Source organism: Oncorhynchus nerka, linkage group LG3, assembly GCF_034236695.1.
Source record: "Oncorhynchus nerka isolate Pitt River linkage group LG3, Oner_Uvic_2.0, whole genome shotgun sequence".
Lineage (NCBI taxonomy): Eukaryota > Metazoa > Chordata > Actinopteri > Salmoniformes > Salmonidae > Oncorhynchus > Oncorhynchus nerka.
This window is the reverse complement of record NC_088398.1, coordinates 74,050,779-74,073,317: the sequence shown is the minus strand read 5'-3', so window position 1 is coordinate 74,073,317 and position 22,539 is coordinate 74,050,779. Positions and strand designations below refer to the sequence as shown.

Here is a 22,539-nt window from a genome sequence, read left to right as displayed (position 1 = left end):
GCAATATAATCTCTCTTTTAACCGAGGCAGTGTTGTTCAGTACAATTTGATGATTGATTTGGCCATAACTGGGCTTGCTAGAACCACTACAAGCCAAGCTAGCTGCGTTGTTCACTATACGTAGAATGTACTGTAGTCTAACATTATAGCTAGCTAACTAGCCTTGCTAGCCTCAGTGTCTCTGTATAAATGTTTTGATGATGATGGCGGAGAGTAAAGGAATGACTTTGGCTTGATGACTCAAGTTAGTCTGAATCTAGCTAGCTACCATGTGTCTGTGACATTTCTCCTATTCTACACCATGCTGCTACGGTAAGAACACAGACAGTACTCAACGATCTCCCATGAATGTCTTATAGTATTTTTCGTCTTTCTCTCACAGACAATATCTCTTGGATACAAATACGCTGATGACTCTCAATAAGAGATGTGAAAGGTCCCATAACAACAAACTCCCCTTGTATTAAAGTGACTCACTGCACCACCCAAACACACCATATGCCAGTATTCCCTTTGTAGAACTGTAGTATTTATTATAAGCATTAGTAGTATATTTTTCTTCTACTGTATATATATCATAAAATGCCATAACTGTTCCTGCATACTGCTGTGTAAACTCACCTCGGTCTCCAGAGCAAATAAACTTTGTCTTGAATACAAGTCATGTCTACTTATGTGCTGTGTTGACAGACTAATCTACTGTTTTATTATTAAGATATGTTTACTTGCCAACAAATTAGTTTAAATGATACACCAACTCCCTGCATCGTTTGTATTAGCAGTAAGACTGAAGCTAGTTTATCCAAATACATTTCATGAATATCACAATGAATTGATCATTAAGTTAAAATGAACTCTTTCTGATGCAGCTGGAATCATTTAGTCATTTAGTATAATACAGAATGCCTAATATACTCACCACTGCATTGTGGTATAGAAATTGCTAGCTGTTGTACATACAGTATGTATAAAATTGTGTTTTCATAATTATTTACATCAGTCTAACTGAATATGGATGTGTTGGTTGAATGTTTCAGGCAGGATCCAGAATGTTCTTTAGCTGGTGTGTTGGGGAATGACAGCTGGTTTAGAATAGAATTTAATAAAACTTTATTGTCAATCCAGGATGGACATTTTTCTTTGGCATCACCTTCCATTAAAAGGATCACATACGTACGTACATTCTCACATCATACACATTTAAACACATTTAAAATATCCAAGATGGCGTAGCAGTCAGGCATCTTTGTCTTGTCTCGTCCAATGTGTACATATCATTTTCTTCATGTTCTTTTTAATATTTTTCCTAAACCTCAACTTCAAAATACTCTCCTGCAACCCGCCTCACCCAATGTGGTGTGGATCTGTTTATTTTTGACTAAAGTTTTTCTATTTACCTCCGAACTGGAATACCTCAACTGAAGCTAGCTAGCTACCAGCTATCAATCAGCTAACCACTGCTAGCGGTCATCAGCTAACCTTTAGCTCGGAAAACTCTCGCCAGTTCATACAACGCGCTTCAAACCAGAGCATACCGGACCTGTTTTTCTCTCCATATCCCCAAATTCCTACCTCAAACTCTGAACCTTTTCATCTGGATCATCACAGCTAGCTAACCACAACCCGGGTTGACTACTCCTGGCTAATGTTTCCGTCCCGGAGCTAGCACCAACTAGCCTGGGGCTAGACCATGCTAGACCCATCTCCTGGCTCACTCCTGGGCTACAATATCCGGACCCCTTCTATTGCCGCTATGGGGCACGGAACCCCACCGATCCCATTCTGCTAACCTGCTAGGCCTGCTAGCTACCTGGAGCTACTTGGAACCCTACTAACTCCACGACTGGTCTATCAACGTCACTGCACGACTTACCCCCATCGCGACGTCCCCCAAAGGCTAACTTGTTAGCCCCGATCTACTAACTGCTAGCTTGCCTGCCCCGGTCTGCTAACTGCTAGACCCTGCTAACTGCTTGCTTGCTAACCTGGTCTGCTAAACGCTAGCTTGTTTAGCCCCGGCCTACTAACTGTTATCATTGGCCTGCTAACTGTCTGAATCGCCGTGTCCCCCAGTCAGCCCAACCACTCACTGGACCCATATGTTCACTTGGCTACGCATGCCTCTCTCTAATATCAATATGCCTCGTCCATTACTGTCCTGGTTAGTGACTACTATCTTATTTCACTGTAGAGCCTCTAGCCCTGCTCAATATGCCTTAACCAACCATGTTGTTCCACCTCCTACATATGCGATGACATCACCTTGTTTAAACGTCTCTAGAGACCAGATCTCTCTCATCATTACTCAATGCCTAGGTTGACCTCCAATGTACTCATATCCTACCTTACAAGTGTCTGTACACTATGCCTTGAAACTACGCTATCGTGCACAGAAACCTGCTCCTTTTACTCTCTGTTCCGAACATGCTAGACGGCCAGTTCTTATAGCATTTAGCCTTACCCTTATCCTACTTCTCCTCTGTTCCTCTGGTGATGTAGAGGTTAATCCAGGTCCTGCAGTTCCTAGCTCCACTCCCACTCCCCAGGTGCTCTCGTTTGTTGACTTCTGTAACCGTAAAAGCCTTGGTTTCATGCATGTTAACATTAGAAGCCTACTCCATAAGTTTGTCTTACTCACTGCTTTAGCACACTCTGCTAACCCGTATGTCTTAGCTGTGTCTGAATCCTGGCTTAGGAAAACCACCAAAAACCCTGAAATCTCCATCGCTATCTATAACATTTTCCTCCAAGATAGAACTGCCAAAGGGGGCGGTGTTGCAATCTACTGCAAAGATAGCCTGCAGAGTTCTGCATTACTATCTAAGTCTGTACCCAAACAATTCGAGCTTCTACTTCTAAAAATTCACCTTTCTAGAAACAAGTCTCTCACTGTTGCCGCTTGCTATAGACCTCCTTCTGCCCCCAGCTGTGCCCTCATTTACATTTACATTTAAGTAATTTACATTTAAGCTCTCTTATCCAGAGCGACTTACAAATTGGTGCTTTCACCTTATGACATCCAGTGGAACAGCCACTTTACAATAGTGCATCTAGGTCTTTTAAGGGGGGAGGGGATGCCATATGTGAGTTGATTGCCCCCCATCTATCTTCTGAGCTCGTGCTACTAGGTGACCTAAACTGGGACATGCTTAACACCCCGGCCATCTTACAATCCAAGCTTGATGCCCTCAATCTCACACAAATGATCAATGAACCTACCAGGTATAACTCCAAATCCGTAAACACGGGCACCCTCATAGATGTCATCCTAACTGACTTGCCCTCCATATACACCTCTGCTGTTTTCACGACCACCCCTCATCACTGTCAAACGCTCCCTAAAACACTTCTGCGAGCAGGCCTTTCTAATCGACCTGGCCGGGGTATCCTGGAATGACATTGACCTCATCCCGTCAGTAAAGGATGCCTGGCTATTCTTTAAAAGTGCCTTCCTCACCATCTTAAATAAGCATGCTCCATTCAAAAAATTGTCCTTGATTCACTCCAGACCTGTCTGCCCTTGACCAGCACAAAAACATCCTGTGGCATTCTGCATTAGCATCGAACAGCCCCCGTGATATGCAACTTTTCAGGGAAGTTAGGAACAAATATACACAGGCAGTTAGGAAAGCTAAGGCTAGCTTTTTCAAACAGAAATTTGCATCCTGTAGTTCTAACTCAAAAAAGTTCTGGGACACTGTAAAGTCCATGGAGAATAAGAGCACCTCCTCCCAGCTGCCCAGTGATCTGAGGCTAGGAAACACTGTCACCACTGATAAATCTACTATAATTGAAAATTTCCAAAAGCATTTCTCTACGGCTGGCAATGCTTTCCACCTGGCTACCCCTATCCCGGTTAACTGCCCGGCACCCTCCACAGCAACCCGCCACAGCCCCTACCATTTCTCCTTCACCCAAATCCAGATAGCTGATGTTCTGAAAGAGCTGCAAAATCTGGACCCCTACAAATCAGCCGGGCTAGACAATCTGGACCCTCTCTTTCTAAAATGATCTGCCTAAAATTGTTGCAACCCCTTTTACTAGCCTGTTCAACCTCTAATTTGTATCGTCTGAGATTCCCCAAAGAATGGAAAGCTGCCGCGGTCATCCCCCTCTTCAAGGGGGGAGAAACTCTAGCCCCAAACTGTTACAGACCTATATCCATCCTGCCCTGCCTTTCTAAAGTCTTCGAAAGCCAAGTTAACAAACAGATTATCGACCATTTCGAATCCCACCGTACCTTCTCCGCTATGTAATCTGGTTTAAGAGCAGGTCATGGGTGCACCTCAGCCACGCTCACGGTCCTAAACGACATCATAACCGCCATCGATAAGAGACAATACTGTGCAGCCGTATTCATCGACCTGGCCAAGGCTTTCGACTCTGTCAATCACCACATTCTTTGGTTTCTCAAATGATTGCCTCACCTGGTTTACCAACTACTTCTCTGATAGAGTTCAGTGTGTCAAATCGGAGGGTCTGTTGTCCGGACCTCTGGCAGTCTCTATAAGGGTGCCACAGGGTTCAATCCTCGGGCCGACTCTCTTCTCTGTATACATCAATGATGTTGCTCTTGCTGCTGGTGATTCTCTGATACACCTCTACGCAGACGACACCATTCTGTATACTTCTGGCCCATCTTTGGACACTGTGTTAACTAACCTCCAGACGAGCTTCAATGCCATACAACTCTCCTTCCATGGCCTCCAACTGCTCTTAAACGCAAGTAAAACTAAATGCATGCTATTCAACCGATCACTGCCTGCACCTGCTCGCCCGTCCAGCATCACTACTCTGGACGGCTCTGACTTAGAATATGTGGACAACTACAAATACTTAGGTGTCTCCTTCCAGACTCACATTAAGCATCTTCAATCCAAATTTAATCTAGAATTGGCTTCCTATATCGCAACAAAGCATCCTTCACTCATGCTGCCAAACAAACCCTCGTAAAACTGACCATCCTACCGATCCTCGACTTCGGGTGATGTTATCTATAAAATTGCCTCCAACACTCTACTCAACAAACTGGATGCAGACTATTACAGTGCCATCAGTTTTGTCACCAAAGCCCCATACACTACCCACCATTGCGATCTGTACGCTCTCGTTGGTTGGTCCTCGCTTCATACTCGTCACCAAACCCACTGGCTACAGGTTATCTACAAGTCTCTGCTAGGTAAAGCCCCACCTATCTCAGCTCACTGGTCACCATAGCAGCACCCACTCAAAACGTGCGCTCCAGCAGGGTATATCTCACTGGTCACCCCCAAAGCCAATTCCTCCTTTGGTCGTATTTCCTTCCAGTTCTCTGCTGCCAATGATTGGAACGAACTTCAAAAATCCCTGAAGCTGGAGACTCATATCTCCCTCACTAGCTTTAAGCACCAGCTGTCAGGGCAGCTCACAGATAACTGCACCTGTACATAGCCCATCTGAAAACAGCCCATCTACTGTATCTACCTACCTCATCCCCATTATTTATTTATCTTGCTCCTTTGCACCCCAGTATCTCTACTTGCACATTCATCTTCTACACATCTACCATTCCAGTGTTTCAATTGCTATATTGTAATTACTTCGCCACCATGGCCTATTTATTGCCTTAACTCCCTTAAGAACCTCATTTGCACTCACTGTATATCATATTTTTGCTTTATTTTGTTCTTGTGTATTATTGACTATGTTTTGTTTATTCCATGTGTAACTCTGTGTTGTTGTATGTGTCGAACTGCTTTGCTTTATTTTTGGCCAGGTCGCAGTTGTAAATGAGAATTTGTTCTCAACTAGCCTACCTGGTTAAATAAAGGTGAAATAAGTAATAAATAATAAACCAGTCTGTCATCATGTTGCATACTAACAAAATAGAGGACATTGATACATTCACTCAAAACAAACCGCTGTCCCAACTGCACTAGATAGATCAGTACATATACAAATACAATGTACTTAGCATTTAGTAGTCCAACAGCATAAGGAACGACTGAATGTTTGAACACGTTCTTCTTAGCTATGGGTACTCTGAAGTGCCGGCCAGAGGGAAGACTCTCCAACTGATGGTATAGAGGGTGGGAAGGGTCTCCCCCTGATGGTGTAGAGGGTGGATGGGTCTCCAACTGAGGGTGTAGAGGGTGGGAAGGGTCTCCAACTGAGGGTGTAGAGGGTGGATGGGTCTCCAACTGAGGGTGTAGAGGGTGAGAAGGGTCTCCACCTGATGGTGTAGAGGGTGGGAAGACTCTCCACCTGATGGTGTAGAGGGTGGGAAGTGTCTCCAACTGATGGTGTAGAGGGTGGGAAGGGTCTCCAACTGATGGTGTAGAGGGTGGGAAGACTCTCCACCTGATGGTGTAGAGGGTGGGAAGGCTCTCCAACTGATGGTGTAGAGGGTGGGAAGACTCTCCAACTGATGGTGTAGAGGGTGAGAAGGCTCTCCAACTGATGGTGTAGAGGGTGGGAAGACTCTCCAACTGATGGTGTAGAGGGTGGGAAGACTCTCCAACTGATGGTGTAGAGGGTGGGAAGGCTCTCCAACTGATGGTGTAGAGGGTGGGAAGACTCTCCAACTGATGGTGTAGAGGGTGGGAAGGGTCTCCAACTGATGGTGTAGAGGGTGGGAAGGGTCTCCAAGACTCTCCAACTGGTGGTGTAGAGGGTGGGAAGACTCTCCAACTGATGGTGTAGAGGGTGGGAAGGCTCTCCAACTGATGGTGTAGAGGGTGGGAAGACTCTCCAACTGATGGTGTAGAGGGTGGGAAGACTCTCCAACTGATGGTGTAGAGCACATATGTCAGAGTCAAGGCCCGCGGGCCACATCCGGCCCGCAAGAAGGTTTTTTACGGCCCCTGGGATGATCTTGATTTATTATTAGAACCGGCCCGCAGCAAGCCGGCAGCCCGCAGATCTTTTACACGCACCAATACTACATTTCCCACAATGCAAAGGTGACGCACCGAGCAGTAGGCTGCTTCATTTCAATATTTATTGGCACAGCAGTCGTCAGCATCACAGTAAAATTAACTTTCAGATACCCATCAAAAATGGCAAAACGGAAGGTGGATACTGAGAACCGGGGGTTTCAAACAAGGTGGGAGTCGGAGTATATGTTCACGAAGGTAGCTGGAAAACCTGTGTGTCTTCTGTGTGGAGAAAGTGTGGCGGTACTGAAAGAGTATAATCTGAGACGACATTATGAAACGAAACACGCGGACAAAAACAAGAATATGGACATGGAACAAAGGCTACAAAAAGGCAGAGGAATTAAAACGAGGCCTCAAATCTCGACAGGCTCTGTTCAAAAAAGCCAAATCACAAGGCCAGGCTGCTGTCAAGGCCAGTTTTATTTTGGCAGAAGAGATCGCTAAATCAGCCCGGCCATTTACGGAGGGGGATTTCATCAAAAACTGCATGATTAAAGTTTGTGACGAAGTTTGCCCAGAAAAAGGCAACTCTTTTAAATGTGAGTCTGAGCAGAAACACCATTGCCGAGAGAGTAGACCAGTTGTCCATCAATCTAAAAGAGCAGCTTGTGAAAAAGGGAAAAGATTTTATTGCATATTCCTTGGCTGTGGATGAGAGCACCGACATTTCTGACATTGCCCAGTTGTCAATTTTCATCCGCGGAGTGGACTCCAACCTAAGCGTGACAGAGGAGTTTTTGGCTTTACGTCCTATGCATGGCACAACTACGGGGCATGATTTGTATGAAGAGGTGTCAAGATGTGTAAATGAGATGGAGCTGCCTTGGGGAAAAACTCGTGGGTTTGACAACCGACGGAGCACCTGCGATGTGTGGACACAGGAGCGGACTGGTGGCGAAGATACGGGAAAAGATGCAAGAGGAAAACGCGACAGGTGAGCTGACAGCTTATCATTGTATCATACACCAGGAAGCGTTGTGCGGTAAAGCCTTGAAAATGGAGCATGTAATGAGCATCATCACGCGCACAGTTAACTTTATCAGAGCCAAAGGTTTGAATCACCGCCAGTTCAAGGCATTTCTGACGGAGTTAGAAACGGAGCATGGTGATTTGCCTTATCACACAGAGGTGCGATGGCTAAGCCAGGAAAGGTGCTTCAAAGATGTTTCGAGCTTCGTGAGGAGATTTGTCTGTTCTTGGACAGCAAAGGGAAAGACACAACACAACTCCGAGACGAAATGTTTCTGTGTGAAATGGCTTTTCTGTGTGACATTACGAGTCATCTGAATGCAATAAACTTGCAGCTGCAGGGTCGGGATCGTGTCATCTCTGATATGTACAGTACAGTGAAGGCATTTAAAACCAAACTGACTCTGTGGGAGACGAGATGCGGAAAGAAAATTTGAGCCACTTTCCCAGCTGCCAGACCATGAAAGAGAAGCTCTCTACCAGTGCGTTCCCGAGCACACAGTTGGCTGATAAAATAGGTATGCTTGCCGCTGACTTTCGACGCCGATTTGCTGACTTTGAAGCACAAAAAAGCAGGTTGGAACTGCTCGGTAACCCATTTGCTGTTGACGTGGAAAGCTCACCACCAAACCTCCAAATGGAGTTGATTGACCTCCAATGCAATGATGCACTGAGGGCAAAATATGCGGCAGTGGGTGCTGCGGAGTTCGCCCGTTTCCTCCCGGCACAATGCCCCAGCTGCGCATCCAGGCTGCTCAAACGTTGTCTATGTTTGGCAGCACATACCTGTGTGAACAACTGTTTTCTTTGATGAACCTGAACAAAACATCACACAGAAGTCGACTTACTGCTGAACACCTCCACTCAATTCTGAGGATTTCTTCAGCTCAGAGCCTTACCCCGAACATTGATGAACTTGTGGAAAAGATGGGACACCACCAAGTATCACCCTCAACCTCAAACAAGTGAACATTACTGTGCAATCACATATTTAGAGTTTTTACTCAGTTCAAGTTTAAAAGTTAAAATTTAATATTTGTTTTCACTGCATGTTACTTCTCCTTAAACAAAGTGTTGTTTTTGATTAATAGATTTTTGCACTTTATTTTTTTGTATTTCAATCCAATTATATTTTAAAAATATTTCAGTTGAGTGGATGATAGAAAATTGCTATTATTGTTTTTCTTTGAAGTAAATTTAGCCCACTTTTGCTAAAATAGAAAATATAGTCTACTGATGGTGCCTTGAATACCGGTTTCTTTCATTTAATGTTCATGTTATGGGGATATTTATATAAAGGAAATTTGTCTTTTGTGTCTGTTGAAAATTAAAGATTACTGACAGAGCCATAAGAAAATATTGCTTTATTTATCTGATCATATTGTAATATATTTGTTAGGTTTTCAGTAGGTTCAATTAGGTTCACTAGACTATATGCGTCATTTAAAAAATTTTCAATGAACATTCGAACAGTCCGGCCCTCGTCTTGTAGCTGATTTTTTTATTTGGCCCTCCGTCCATTTGACTTTGACACCCCTGGTGTAGAGGGAGGGAAGACACTCCAACTGATGGTGTAGAGGGTGGGAAGGGTCTCCAACTGAGGGTGGGAAGGGTCTCCAACTGATGGTGTAGAGGGTGGGAAGGGTCTCCAACTGAGGGTGTAGAGGGTGGGAAGGGTCTCCAACTGATGGTGTAGAGGGTGGGAAGGGACTCCAACTGACGGTGTAGAGGGTGGGAAGGGTCTCCAACTGATGGTGTAGAGGGTGGGAAGGGACTCCAACTGATGGTGTAGAGGGTGGGAAGGGTCTCCAACTGATGGTGTAGAGGGTGGGAAGACTCTCCAACTGATGGTGTAGAGGGTGCGAAGGGTCTCCAACGACAGCCAGTGTCTTCTTTTTGGTTGCTCAAATGTGCCTGTGGTCGACCAATTACTTTGCTAGCTGTGTTTACTATTCTGGTCAGTTTGCTTTTGCTCCTCATGCTCAGATGACCATACCAGACTGTCATATTGAATGTGAGGATGCTCTCCAACAAGCTGCTGTACACCCTCTCCAGAACATCCTTGCTGACCCCAAACCCCTTCAATTTCCTGATTAAGAACAGGCGTTGGCTTGCTTTAAAAAAAATACAGTCTGCATTCTATGTAAAACTCATCTTGTTATCAATTTGTGTCCCTAGGTATGTGAAACACTCAACCACCTCCACTGGATGGTCTTTCAGAGAGCGTGGTTGGGACATTGGTAAGCCACCTCAGTCTCTGTTATCTGGATAGGAGAGGATTTGGGGATGAATATGGTTTATTAGCAAGCTTTGGCACTGTGGTGATGTTACGTTTGGGAGGATGCGACTCTGGCTCCTCCTGGTTCTTTCTACACTCCACAGCCAGGTGGACAAGCCTCTCCTACACTTTATTCACCACCCACTGCTTTGACCTTTTGTAGAAGATTTGTTTGTACTGAAAGTCCCCTGGAAAGACATGAAGACTGATGACGAGGATGTGTAAAACATGAAGACTGATCATGAGGATGTGTAAAACATGAAGACTGATCATGAGGATGTGTAAAACATGAAGACTGATCACGAGGATGTGTAAAACATGAAGACTGATCATGAGGATGTGTAAAACATGAAGACTGATCATGAGGATGTGTAAAACATGAAGACTGATCATGAGGATGTAAAAAAACATGAAGACTGATCATGAGGATGTGTAAAACATGAAGACTGATCATGAGGATGTAAAACATGAAGACTGAAAAAAACATGAAGACTGAGGATCATGAGGATGAGGATGTGTAAAACATGAAGACTGATCATGAGGATGTAAAAAAACATGAAGACTGATCATGAGGATGTAAAAAAACATGAAGATTGATCATGAGGAGGTGTAAAACATGAAGACTGATCATGAAGATGTGTAACCATATATGAAACCATGTTCATATGTAAACGAAATAGACTGATATGTGTTTTGTTACTCTCAGAGTCAATAATGGGGCACTGAGATTTGCTGTTAGCAAAGATGTGAAAGGTTTGAGGGGAGCTTGACTTGTAGACAGTCTAGTTGTGTATTGTTGTCTACGAGTGCCGACAGTCATGCTGTTGAGTAGACAAGCAATGCCAACAATAGAGTGAATATGCTAGAAGAGTACACTAACAGCCCCTCTCCTGCATGCCAAAGAACTGTCTGCAGTGGTGTGAAAAGTGTGAGGAGCACTTGTCTTAATGACAGTATAGTGTTTTGGTGATTTTGTTTTCTAAAGAGGGTATTGTGCTTTTATAAATACCTTTGGCTGTCCTGGCTTGTTTCATAGTCAGATGATGTTGAGCTTGAGCTTGTTGCAGGCTGAGATATTTTATCCAGTGTGTCTACAGGCTCTGTACTACAAAAGCTGGTGACAAGATCAACGTCATCAGCAACAGGATGTCTGTAGGACTCACAGTAGTTAGTCAAATCAAGTCAAAGTTGATATGTCACATGCACCAAATACAACAGGTAGACCTTACAGTGAAATGCTTACTTACTAAACAACAGTGTAATTTGTAAGTAAAAACATGGGTATTAGGTGAACAATAGATAAGTAAAGATATAAAAACAGTAAAAAGACAGTGAAAAATAACAGTAGCGAGGTTATATACAGTAGGGAGGCTATAACAGTAGCAAGGCTATATACAGGCACCGGTTAGTCAGGCTAATTAAGGTAGTATGTACATGTAGGTATGGTTAAAGTGACTATGCACATATGATAAACAGAGAGTAGCAGCAGGGTAAAAGAGGGAGGGTGGGGCACAATGCAAATAGTGATTACCTGTTCAGGAGTTTTATGGCTTGGTGGTAAAAACTGTTGAGAAGCCTATTGGTCCTAGACTTGGAACTCTGGTACCGCTTGCCATGCGGTAGTAGAGAGAACAGTCTATGACTGGGGTGGCTGGGGTCTTTGACAATTTTTAGGGCCTTCCTCTGACACCGCCTGGTGTAGAGGTCCTGGATGGCAGACAGCTTGGCCCCAGTGATGTACTGGGCCGTACGCACTACCCTCTGTAGTGCCAAATCTTTTCAGTTTCCTGAGGGGGAATAGGCTTTGTCGTGCCCTCTTCACAACTGCCTTGGTGTGTTTGGACCATTCTAGTTTGTTGGTGATGTGGACACCGTGGAACTTGAAGCTCTCAACCTGCTCCACTACAGCCCCGTTGATGAGAATGGGGGTGTGCTCGGCCCTCCTTTTCCTATAGTCCACAATCATCTCCACGTTGAGGGAGAGGTTGTTATCCTGGCACCACACGGCCAGGTCTCCGACCTCCTCCCTATATGCTCATCGTTGAAAATGTCAGTGAAGACACTTGCCAGTTGGTCAGCACATGCTCGGAGTACACATCCTGGTAATCAGCCAGAGCATTTAGAAATGGAACTGAAGTTTCAACTGATTGGGTTGCCATGTTGTCGAATGTTGAAAAGTGATACCATTCTATCAGTTTTCCCCTTCACATCAAATAGGGAGCTATCCGATCAGCCAACATCAGCATTGCAGAAAATAAGTCAAGCTGAGGTAATGTAGCTAACTTTACCTAGATAACTAGCTAGCTAGCGAACAACATTTGTTTATCTAAACCAATATCTAGCTAGCTAGCTTTCATAATACGCTGGCTAGAAATTCCAAAGCACATCAATGATTTGCAACTTAGCAAGCTAACCTTAGTTTCGTTAGGTTACGTTAGCCAACATTAGCTAGCTAGCAAACTAGTTTACATACACCATAGCCAAATACATTGAAAGTCAGTTTTCACAATTCCTGACATTTAATCCTAGTAAAAATTCCCTATCTTAGGTCAGTCACTTTATTTTAAGAATGTGAAAAGTCAGAATAATAGTAGAGAGAATTATTTATTTTAGCTTTTTTTTCTTTCATCACATTCCCAATGGGTCAGAAGTTTACATACACTCAATTTGTATTTGGTAGCATTGCCTTTAAATTGTTTAACTTGTGTCAAACATTTCGGGTAGCCTTCCACAAGCTTCCCACAATCAGTTGGGTGAATTTAGGCCCATTCCTCCTGACAGAGCTGGTGTAACTGAGTCAGGTTTGTAGGCCTCCTTAATCACACAGACTTTTTCCAGTTCTGCCCACAAATTTTCTATGGGATTGAGGTCAGGGCTTTGTGATGGCCACTCCAATACCTTGACTTTGTTGTCCTTAAGCCATTTTGCCACAACTTTGGAAGTATGCTTAGCGTCATTGTCCATTTGGAAGACCCATTTGCGACCAAGCTTTAACTTCCTGACTGATGTCTTGAGATGTTGCTTCAATATATCCACATCATTTTCCGCCCTCATGATGCCATCTATTTTGTGAAGTATACCAGTCCCTCCTGCAGCAAAGCACCTCCATAACATGATGCTGCCACCCCCGTGCTTCACGGTTGGGATGGTGTTCTTTGGGCTTGCAAGGCTCCCCCTTTTCCTCCAAACATTACGTTGGTCATTATGGCCAAACAGTTCTATTTTTCTTTCATCAGACCAAGTACGATCTTTGTCCCCATGTGCAGTTACAAACTGTAGTCTGGCTTTTTTGTGGTGGTTTTGGAGCAGTGGCTTCTTCCTTGCTGAGCGGCCTTTCAGGTTATGTCGATATAGGACTCGTTTTACTGTGGATATAGGTACTTTGTACCTGTTTCCTCCAGCATCTTCACAAGGTCCTTTGCTGTTGTTCTGGGATTGATTTGCACTTTTCGCACCAAAGTACGTTCATCTCTAGGTGACAGTACGCGTCTCCTTCCTGAGTGGTATGATGGCTGCGTGGTCCCATGGTGTTTATACTTGCGTACTATTGTTTGTACAAATGAACGTGGTACCTTCAGGCATTTGGAAATTGCTCCCAAGGATGAATCAGACTTGTGGAGGTCTACATTTGATTTCTTTTTATTTTCCCATGATGTCAAGCAAAAAGGCACTGAGTTTGAAGGTAGGCCTTGAAATACATCCACAGGTACACTTCCAATGAAGTCAATTAGCCTATCAGAAGCTTCTAAAGCCATGACATCATTTTCCAAGCTGTTTAGAGGCACAACTTAGTGTATGTAAACTTCTACCCCACTGGAATTGTGATACAATGAATTATAAGTTAAATAATCTGTCTGTAAACAATTGTTGGAAAAATGTCATGCACAAAGTAGATGTCCAAACCGACTTGCCAAAACAACAGTTTGTTAACAAGAAGTTAGTGGAGTGGTTGAAAAGCGAGTTTTAATGACTCCAACCTAAGTGTATGTAATCTTCCTACTTCAACTGTATATATATATATTTTTTTACTTATATATTTTTTACTTAACACTTATTTTTCTTAAAACTGTTTTGTTGGTTAAGGACTTGTAGGTAAGGATTTCACTGTACGGTCTACACCTGTTGTATTCGGCGTTTGTGACGCATTTGATTTGATTTGATTATACCGTACCTAACGGGCCCAAAGCTGGGCATTCTACTTCTTTATCCCCTTCAGTTATCAAGTCTATAGATTTGTCAATACATGTTGTAGTTTAATATCGAGGGGGGCCTCGGCTACATGGCTGAGGGGGTATTGCGTTATAAGTGTGTGTGTGTGTGTTCCTGCGGGTGTGTGTGTGTGCCTGCGAGTGTGTGTGTGCCTGCAGGTGTGTGTGCTTGCAGGTGTGTGTGCTTGCAGGTGTGTGTGTGTGTGTGTGTGTGTGTGTGTGTGTGTGTGTGTGTGTGTGTGTGTGTGTGTTATAGCAAGGCTGGGGGGTACAGCCTATTTCTGAATACTTCCTGTGAGGAAGAGCTAAGAGTGCCCCATTCTCTAGCTTCCCATTGCTGGTTTTAGGAAGAGAATGCAGGTAACTTTTTATAACTTATTATTGGAGCATGCCCGTGTGTAAACCAACCACTTCCTTCTGCCCGTGTGTAAACCAACCACTTCCTTCTGCCCGTGTCTAAACCAACCACTTCCTTCTGCCCGTGTCTAAACCAACCACTTCCTTCTGGCCGTGTGTAAACCAACCACTTCCTTCTGGCCGTGTGTAAACCAACCACTTCCTTCTGGCCGTGTGTAAACCAACCACTTCCTTCTGGCCCGTGTCTAAACCAACCACTTCCTTCTGCCCGTGTCTAAACCAACCACTTCCTTCTGCCCGTGTCTAAACCAACCACTTCCTTCTGCCCGTGTGTAAACCAACCACTTCCTTCTGGCCGTGTGTAAACCAACCACTTCCTTCTGCCCGTGTCTAAACCAACCACTTCCTTCTGCCCGTGTCTAAACCAACCACTTCCTTCTGCCCGTGTGTAAACCAACCACTTCCTTCTGGCCGTGTGTAAACCAACCACTTCCTTCTGCCCGTGTCTAAACCAACCACTTCCTTCTGCCCGTGTCTAAACCAACCACTTCCTTCTGCCCGTGTGTAAACCAACCACTTCCTTCTGGCCGTGTCTAAACCAACCACTTCCTTCTGCCCGTGTCTAAACCAACCACTTCCTTCTGCCCGTGTCCAACCACTTCCTTCTGGCCGTGTCTAAACCAACCACTTCCTTCTGCCTGTGTCGTTCATTCTGCCCGTGTCTAAACCAACCACTTCCTTCTGCCCGTGTAAAACCAACCACTTCCTTCTGCCCGTGTAAAACCAACCACTTCCTTCTGCCCGTGTAAACCAACCACTTCCTTCTGCCCCAACCACTTCCTTCTGCCCGTGTCTAAACCAACCACTTCCTTCTGCCCGTTCCAACCACTTCCTTCTGGCCGTGTAAACGTGTAAACCAACCACTTCCTTCTGGCCGTGTGTAAACCAACCACTTCCTTCTGCCCGTGTCTAAACCAACCACTTCCTTCTGCCCGTGTCTAAACCAACCACTTCCTTCTGCCCGTGTCTAAACCAACCACTTCCTTCTGCCCGTGTGTAAACCAACCACTTCCTTCTGCCCCACTTCCTTCTGTGTCTAAACCAACCACTTCCTTCTGCCTGTGTCTAAACCAACCACTGTGTCTAAACCAACCACTTCCTTCTGCCCGTGTCTAAACCAACCACTTCCTTCTGCCCGTGTGTAAACCAACCACTTCCTTCTGCCCGTGTCTAAACCAACCACTTCCTTCTGCCCGTGTCCAACCACTAAACCAACCACTTCCTTCTGGCAAACCAACCACTTCCTTCTGGCAGTGTGTAAACCAACCACTTCCTTCTGGCCGTGTCTAAACCAACCACTTCCTTCTGCCCGTGTCTAAACCAACCACTTCATTCTGCCCGTGTCTAAACCAACCACTTCCTTCTGCCCGTGTGTAAACCAACCACTTCCTTCTGCCCGTGTGTAAACCAACCACTTCCTTCTGCCCGTGTCTAAAGCAAACACTTCCTTCTGCCCGTGTCTAAACCAACCACTTCCTTCTGCCAGACTGACAGACTGACAGACTGACTGACTGACTGACTGACGGGACGTTTTTGGTGTACAGTACTTTCCCACAGCTAAAACAAGAGACATGTCTGACTACTTCTCCTAATCAAATGTTTCTCTAAAATAAAAGTCGCACAGCATAATGACAGCAGTCAGGACAACGGATCAATCTTGGCAATGCTTAGCAACTCTCTGTGATGGAAATAAAACCCAAGTAGATTCCTTTAATAATTTAAAATTGAAAGTTTAATTCAACATGAATGAGTCAATTGTATCGTATGGGATTGGACTGCCAGTGTAGCTGTTTGGTGTAATAAGAAGGGACTGTTACAGTCCAACAGCCAACCATAACACAGATAAATAGCAAGGCCAAAATCCTCAAACTGCCTTGGATTTCAGACCTCCGCAGAAAAATGGAGTGGTAGAAAAGTTCAAACTTGATATCCACCAGAGTTGACATGGGTGATGAAGGGAGACAGGGAGAGAGGGAGACAGGGAGACAGGGAGAGAGGGAGTGGGACTGGGAGGCGCTGGATACAATGGGTGTGTGTGTGCCTGTGTGTCTGTGTGTGAGAAAGAGAGCAAGAGAGAGAGCAAAAGGAGAGAGTGTGAGAGAGAGAAAGTTAGACAGAGAGGGAGAATGGTTTATTACAACAATTGGAGCCATTACAAAGTATCAATAGCAGCGTAGATGAGATCGGAGGCTCCAGCTGCTCTTTGTGTACCACCAGGGTTCTATGAATCTATGAGTCCAGGAAAGGTGTAGGGGAGCTTGGGGAGAGGACCGCAGTTTGCCCCCTACTCCTCTCTGGCCCTCTGCCCTCCTCTCCCCCTCTGCCCAATTAAGGGGGACTCAAACTGACCACACACACACACACACACACACACACACACACACACACACACACACACACACACACACACACACACACACACACACACACACACACACACACACACACACACACACACACACGTGTCCCTTGCTCTAACCACTACTCTCAGGGATTGAGGGTTCCCCTTACACGGGCACACACACAAGACTAATAAAACTAGAAACCTGAAACACGCAACGTACGCTCACACACCAGCCCTTCATACCAGCCCTTCACTGTCCTCATGTTGTTCTGGATGCCCCCATCTTCTCTGCTCTAGCTGCCCTGCGAGACCATGTGTTGGTGCCACCAGATCACTGAGCTCATATGAGTGGCAATCACAGACAGACTAAGTAGCATCTGTAGTCACCTTGCACACAGGGATGTCCCCGACTTGAATAGCATAGAGCTGAAGCATAGCATAGAGCTGAAGCATAGCATAGAGCTGCAGCAGAGCAGTCTTGGCTGGCTGGCTGGATGGCTGGATGGCTGGCTGGCTGGCTGGCTGGCTGGCTGGCTGGATGGCTGGCTGGCTGGATGGCTGGCTGGCTGGCTGGCGGCTTGTCAATGTCATTTATGGTGAATGGTTGCCTGTTAATTGCTTGTGAATTAGTTTTGTCTATGGAGTGGAGTATTGGCTGCTAACAGGTAATGACGCAAACGATTTGATTTAGCTGCATTTCTGTAAAAGGGTGGAGTGAACAAGAGCTAGAAAGCAGAGGAAAGCTAGAGAGAGAAAGAGAGAGGTAGAGAAAGAGAGAGAGAGACAGAGAGAGATACAGACGTCCTAGTACTAAGGGTTGACACAATGTGAACTTTGGGACATCTGTCCGTCTGTCCCTTCATTTGTCTGTCTGCCTGTATGTCCCTCTGTCTGTCTGCTTGTATGTCCCTCTGTCTGTCTGCCTGTATGTCCCACTGTCTGTCTTCCTGTATGTCCCTCTGTCTATCTGCCTGTATGTCCCTCTGTCTGTCTGCCTGTATGTCCCTCTGTCTGTCTGCTTGTATGTCCCTCTGTCTGTCTGGCTGTATGTCCCGCTGTCTGTCTGCCTGTATGTCCCTCTGTCTGTCTGTCTGTCTGCCTGTATGTCCCTGTGTCTGTCTGTCTGCCTGTATGTCCCTCTGTCTGTCTGCCTGTATGTCCCTCTGTCTGTCTGCTTGTATGTCCCACTGTCTGTCTGCCTGTATGTCCCTCTGTCTGTCTGCCTGTATGTCCCTCTGTCTGTCTGCCTGTATGTCCCTGTGTCTGTCTGTCTGCCTGTATGTCCCTCTGTCTGTCTGCCTGTATGTCCCTGTGTCTGTCTGTCTGTCTGTCTGTCTGCTTGCATGTCCCTCTGTCTGTCCGTCTGCCTGTATGTCTCTCTGTCTGTCTGCCTGTATGTCCCTGTGTCCGTCTGTCTGTATGTCCCTGTGTCTGTCTGTCTGTCTGTCTGTCTGTCTGTCTGTCTGTCTGTCTGTCTGTCTGTCTGTCTGTCTGTCTGTCTGTCTGTCTGTCTGTCTGTCTGCCTGCCTGCCTGCCTGTATGTCCATCTGTCTGTCCGTCTGCCTGTATGTCCCTGTGTCTGTCTGCCTGCCTGCATGTCCCTCTGTCTGTCCGTCTGCCTGTATGTCCCTCTGTCTGTCCGTTGGTCTTTCTCCACGTACAAATTAATCCATCTGTCTCTCTGTACTTTAGATTGTGTGTTTTATAGAGCGTGTGTCTTATAGTGTGGGTGTGTGTATATGTGTTACAGTGTGTGTGTGTTATAGTGTGTGTGTATGTGTTAGTGTGTGTGCGTTATAGTGTGTGTGTTACAATGAGGATGTGTTATAGTGTGTGTGTGTGTGTGTGTGTGTGTGTATAGTGTGTGTGTGTGTTAAAGTATGTGTGTGTGTGTTATAGTGTGGGTGTGTTATAGTGTGTGTGTGTGTTACAGTGCGTGTGTATGTTATAGTGTGTGTGTGTGTTATAGTGTATGTATGTGTGTTATAGTGTGTGTGTGTTATAGTGTATGTGTGTGTGTTATAGTGTGTGTGTGTTACAGTGTGTGTGTGCGTGTGTTACATTTTGTGCGTGTGTGTGTGTTATAGTGTGTGTGTGTGTTACAGTGTAAGTGTGTGTGTTGTACTGTGTGTGGGTTATAGAGTGTGTGTGTTGTAGTGTGTGTGTGTTATAGTGTGTGTGCCATTAAGTCGGTGAGGGTATAATGTCGGTGACAGAGGAGTATTGTTGACAGATCCTGTGTCTTAAAGTGTGGGTCTGTGTGTATGTGTTAGTGTGTGAGTGTGAGTGTGAGTGTGGGAGTGGGAGGGGAGTGGGAGTGGGAGTCAGGAGCACGTGGGTGTGTGATGCATGAGATGACCTGGCAGCCTCTCCAATGTTATTCCCACACTCCCTCTACACACACACACAAGCACGAACGCTTGCACGCATACACACACACACACACACACACACACACACACACACACACACACACACACACACACACACACACACACACACACACACACACACACACACACACACACACACACACACACACACATAGAGAACTCAGTTATTTTATTACAAAGAGAAGAAACCCAATACAAGCACAAACAACCTCGGGCCAGACTCTTTCTTCTCCTCCAGGAATGACTTTTCATTAAAACAAATTGCTCTCCCAACAAGTTCTCTCATGACTGCTAAGCCACCGCCCTCCATACTACATATTTTCATGATTTACTTTTTTTTTCCTGAGATCTTTTGTTTTTTATTGTTCTACTGACAAATGGCATTGGTGTTAAGAGATTGTTGGGCAGTTAGGGGTGGGTATGGAGGGGTGGTGTGTGGGGGGTTGGGAAAGCAGTGTGTGCGCGTGTGTGCATCCTTTTGTGCGCGCGCGTGTGTGTGTGTGTGGGTGTGTGTGTGTGTGTGTGTGAAGGCCGTGGCTCACTGTCTCGAGACCCTCTCAGTAACAGGACTTCAGATCAGGGACTGGCCCTCTCAGTAACAGGACTTCAGATCAGGGACTGGCCCTCTCAGTAACAGGACTTCAGATCAGGGACTGACCCTCTCAGTAACAAGACTTCAGATCAGGGACTGACCCTCTCAGTAACAGGACTTCAGATCAGGGACCTCTCAGTAACAGGACTTCAGATCAGGGACCTCTCAGTAACAGGACTTCAGATCAGGGACCTCTCAGTAACAGGACTTCAGATCAGGGACTGACCCTCTCAGTAACAGGACTTCAGATCAGGGACCGACCCTCTCAGTAACAGGACACCAGATCAGGGACTGACCCTCTCAGTAACAGGACTCCAGATCAGGGACTGACCCTCTCAGTAACAGGACTCCAGATCAGGGAGTTCCCTGTTCCTACAGAGGAAATTATCATTGTGGGACTTTTGACATAATAATGAAGAGTTAGATAGATTAGAAAGGATTAGAAAGGACTAGAAAGGATTAGAAAGGATTAGAAAGGATTAGAAAGGACTAGAAAGGATTAGAAAGGATTAGAAAGGACTAGAAAGGACTAGAAAGGATTAGAAAGGACTAGAAAGGATTAGAAAGGATTAGAAAGGACTAGAAAGGACTAGAAAGGATTAGAAAGGACTAGAAAGGATTAGAAAGGACTAGAAAGGATTAGAAAGGATTAGAAAGGACTAGAAAGGATTAGAAAGGATTAGAAAGGATTAGAAAGGATTAGAAAGGACTAGAAAGGATTAGAAAGGATTAGAAAGGATTAGAAAGGACTAGAACTGATTAAAAGGGACTAAAGGATTAGAAAGGACTAGAACGGATTTGAAAACACAAATAGCTGTGGAATCAATTGAGATCCTACCATTTCCTGCTATGACTTCAATAGCTACTATAACAGTATAAATCACAAACGTTTGGAAACGATGTATCCCTTGTGTGTAGTCCATGAGGAGCCAGAGAAAAACACAAAGGTCCGGAGCTCTTCTGTAAATGTATTAATTCATACCACTGATTGTCCAGGGATTCTACTCACCTAGTGTCCCAGGTCTGAATCATTCCCTGATTAGAGGGGAATAATATAAACCACACAGTACTTTTCACCTTAACATCTTAGTTTGAGAAAAGGGGCTTCAGAAAATAGAGATGACCCACCTCTCGCCCCGTCTGTCTCTCCCTCTCTTTCCAGATCCAGACCAATAGACAGGAGAGATGGAGAGGTCCAAGAAGAGGACCAACAGAAGCAGCAGTACCCTTGGCCAAGGCTAGGAGCTCCACACCAACGCCCACTGTAAACCCTAACGCATTTTGAACTAAAATACTTCTAGTAAGTGGAACTCAAAGTTGATGAAAAGTCATTATTACTTCAAATGTTTATGTGGATCCGACTCAAGCTCACATCAACTCTATTTTTTTAGTTATGATAACATGGAAATGGAAAGGAAATGTTTTACCCAGCATGCTCTACTGCAGGCATATTTTGGGGGAATTGTTTAATATCTGTGTTTTTGCATGTACATTGAATGATTGATTAATCTTATGCTACACAAAGATAAATAACATACATTTTTGTAAACTAACTTTTTTGCACCTGTTACTGAAATGGTTGTTCCAGTTTAAACAGCTTAGGTCGTCTCCTCAAACAGTTCCTAACCCTGGCAGTCATTATGAATGCAGGTTGCAGGTGAATAACACCGCTAACTGGTCGATAGCAAAGCTCAGGATTCCAATAGGAATGGCACCTCACTTTGAAAGCCAGCATAATGTGACTTGCAGGTGGGGTTGCAAAAGTCTGGTAAATGTCCCAGGTTTTTCAGAAATCCTGGTTGGCTGATTCCTGAACATTTGTGGAAAGTTAGCCTGAATTATGCAACCCTACTTGTAGGCCTGATTTGGCTTGTAAACCATGAGTTTCAGGCCACTGTATTAGGTTGACGATAGGCCTCAAAATAAGGCCTTATAAGCTATGTAAATGTATTGTCATAAAGAGTTTAATGACAACATTGAAAATGAACTGAAAATGAATGAATTCAACAACCATGTCTCTGTCACTAACAAATACAGTCATCGGGGGTAACCCTACAATTCACTCGAAAAGACAAGTCACACTGGGAAATTATATTGGAGGCTTAGCTTAGCTAGGGCGTTTCTCAAAATGTTCAATCTGATACAACTCAAATCTGGACCCCTGCAGCAGGGCTGTTGAACTTATTCCATGGGGGGCTTAGTGTCTGCATGGAATGAGTAGTTGTTCCTTTCAATTAAGCCCTAGACAACCAGGTGTGGGGAGTTACTTTCTAATTAGTGATCTTAATTCATCAATCAGGCACGAGGAAAGAGCAAAAACCAGCAGACACTCACTCGGGTCCAACGTGGAGTGAGTTTGACAGGTGTTCTACAGGGTCACAGTGACTCTATCGGTTTGAGTAATGACTACAAAATAATTTT

The 22,539-nt window shown here is 44.9% G+C and overlaps 1 protein-coding gene across 1 annotated transcript in view; it reads left to right on the top strand.

Moving 5' to 3' along the window:
- Window positions 1-22,539, top strand: part of LOC115121724 (norrin-like) — a 100,897-nt gene that overhangs the window by 32,210 nt on the left and 46,148 nt on the right. The window contains exon 2 of the mRNA XM_065015736.1: window positions 21,281-21,418. The gene's annotated coding sequence lies outside the window, so the exon portion shown is untranslated. The remainder of the gene's footprint in view (window positions 1-21,280; window positions 21,419-22,539) is intronic.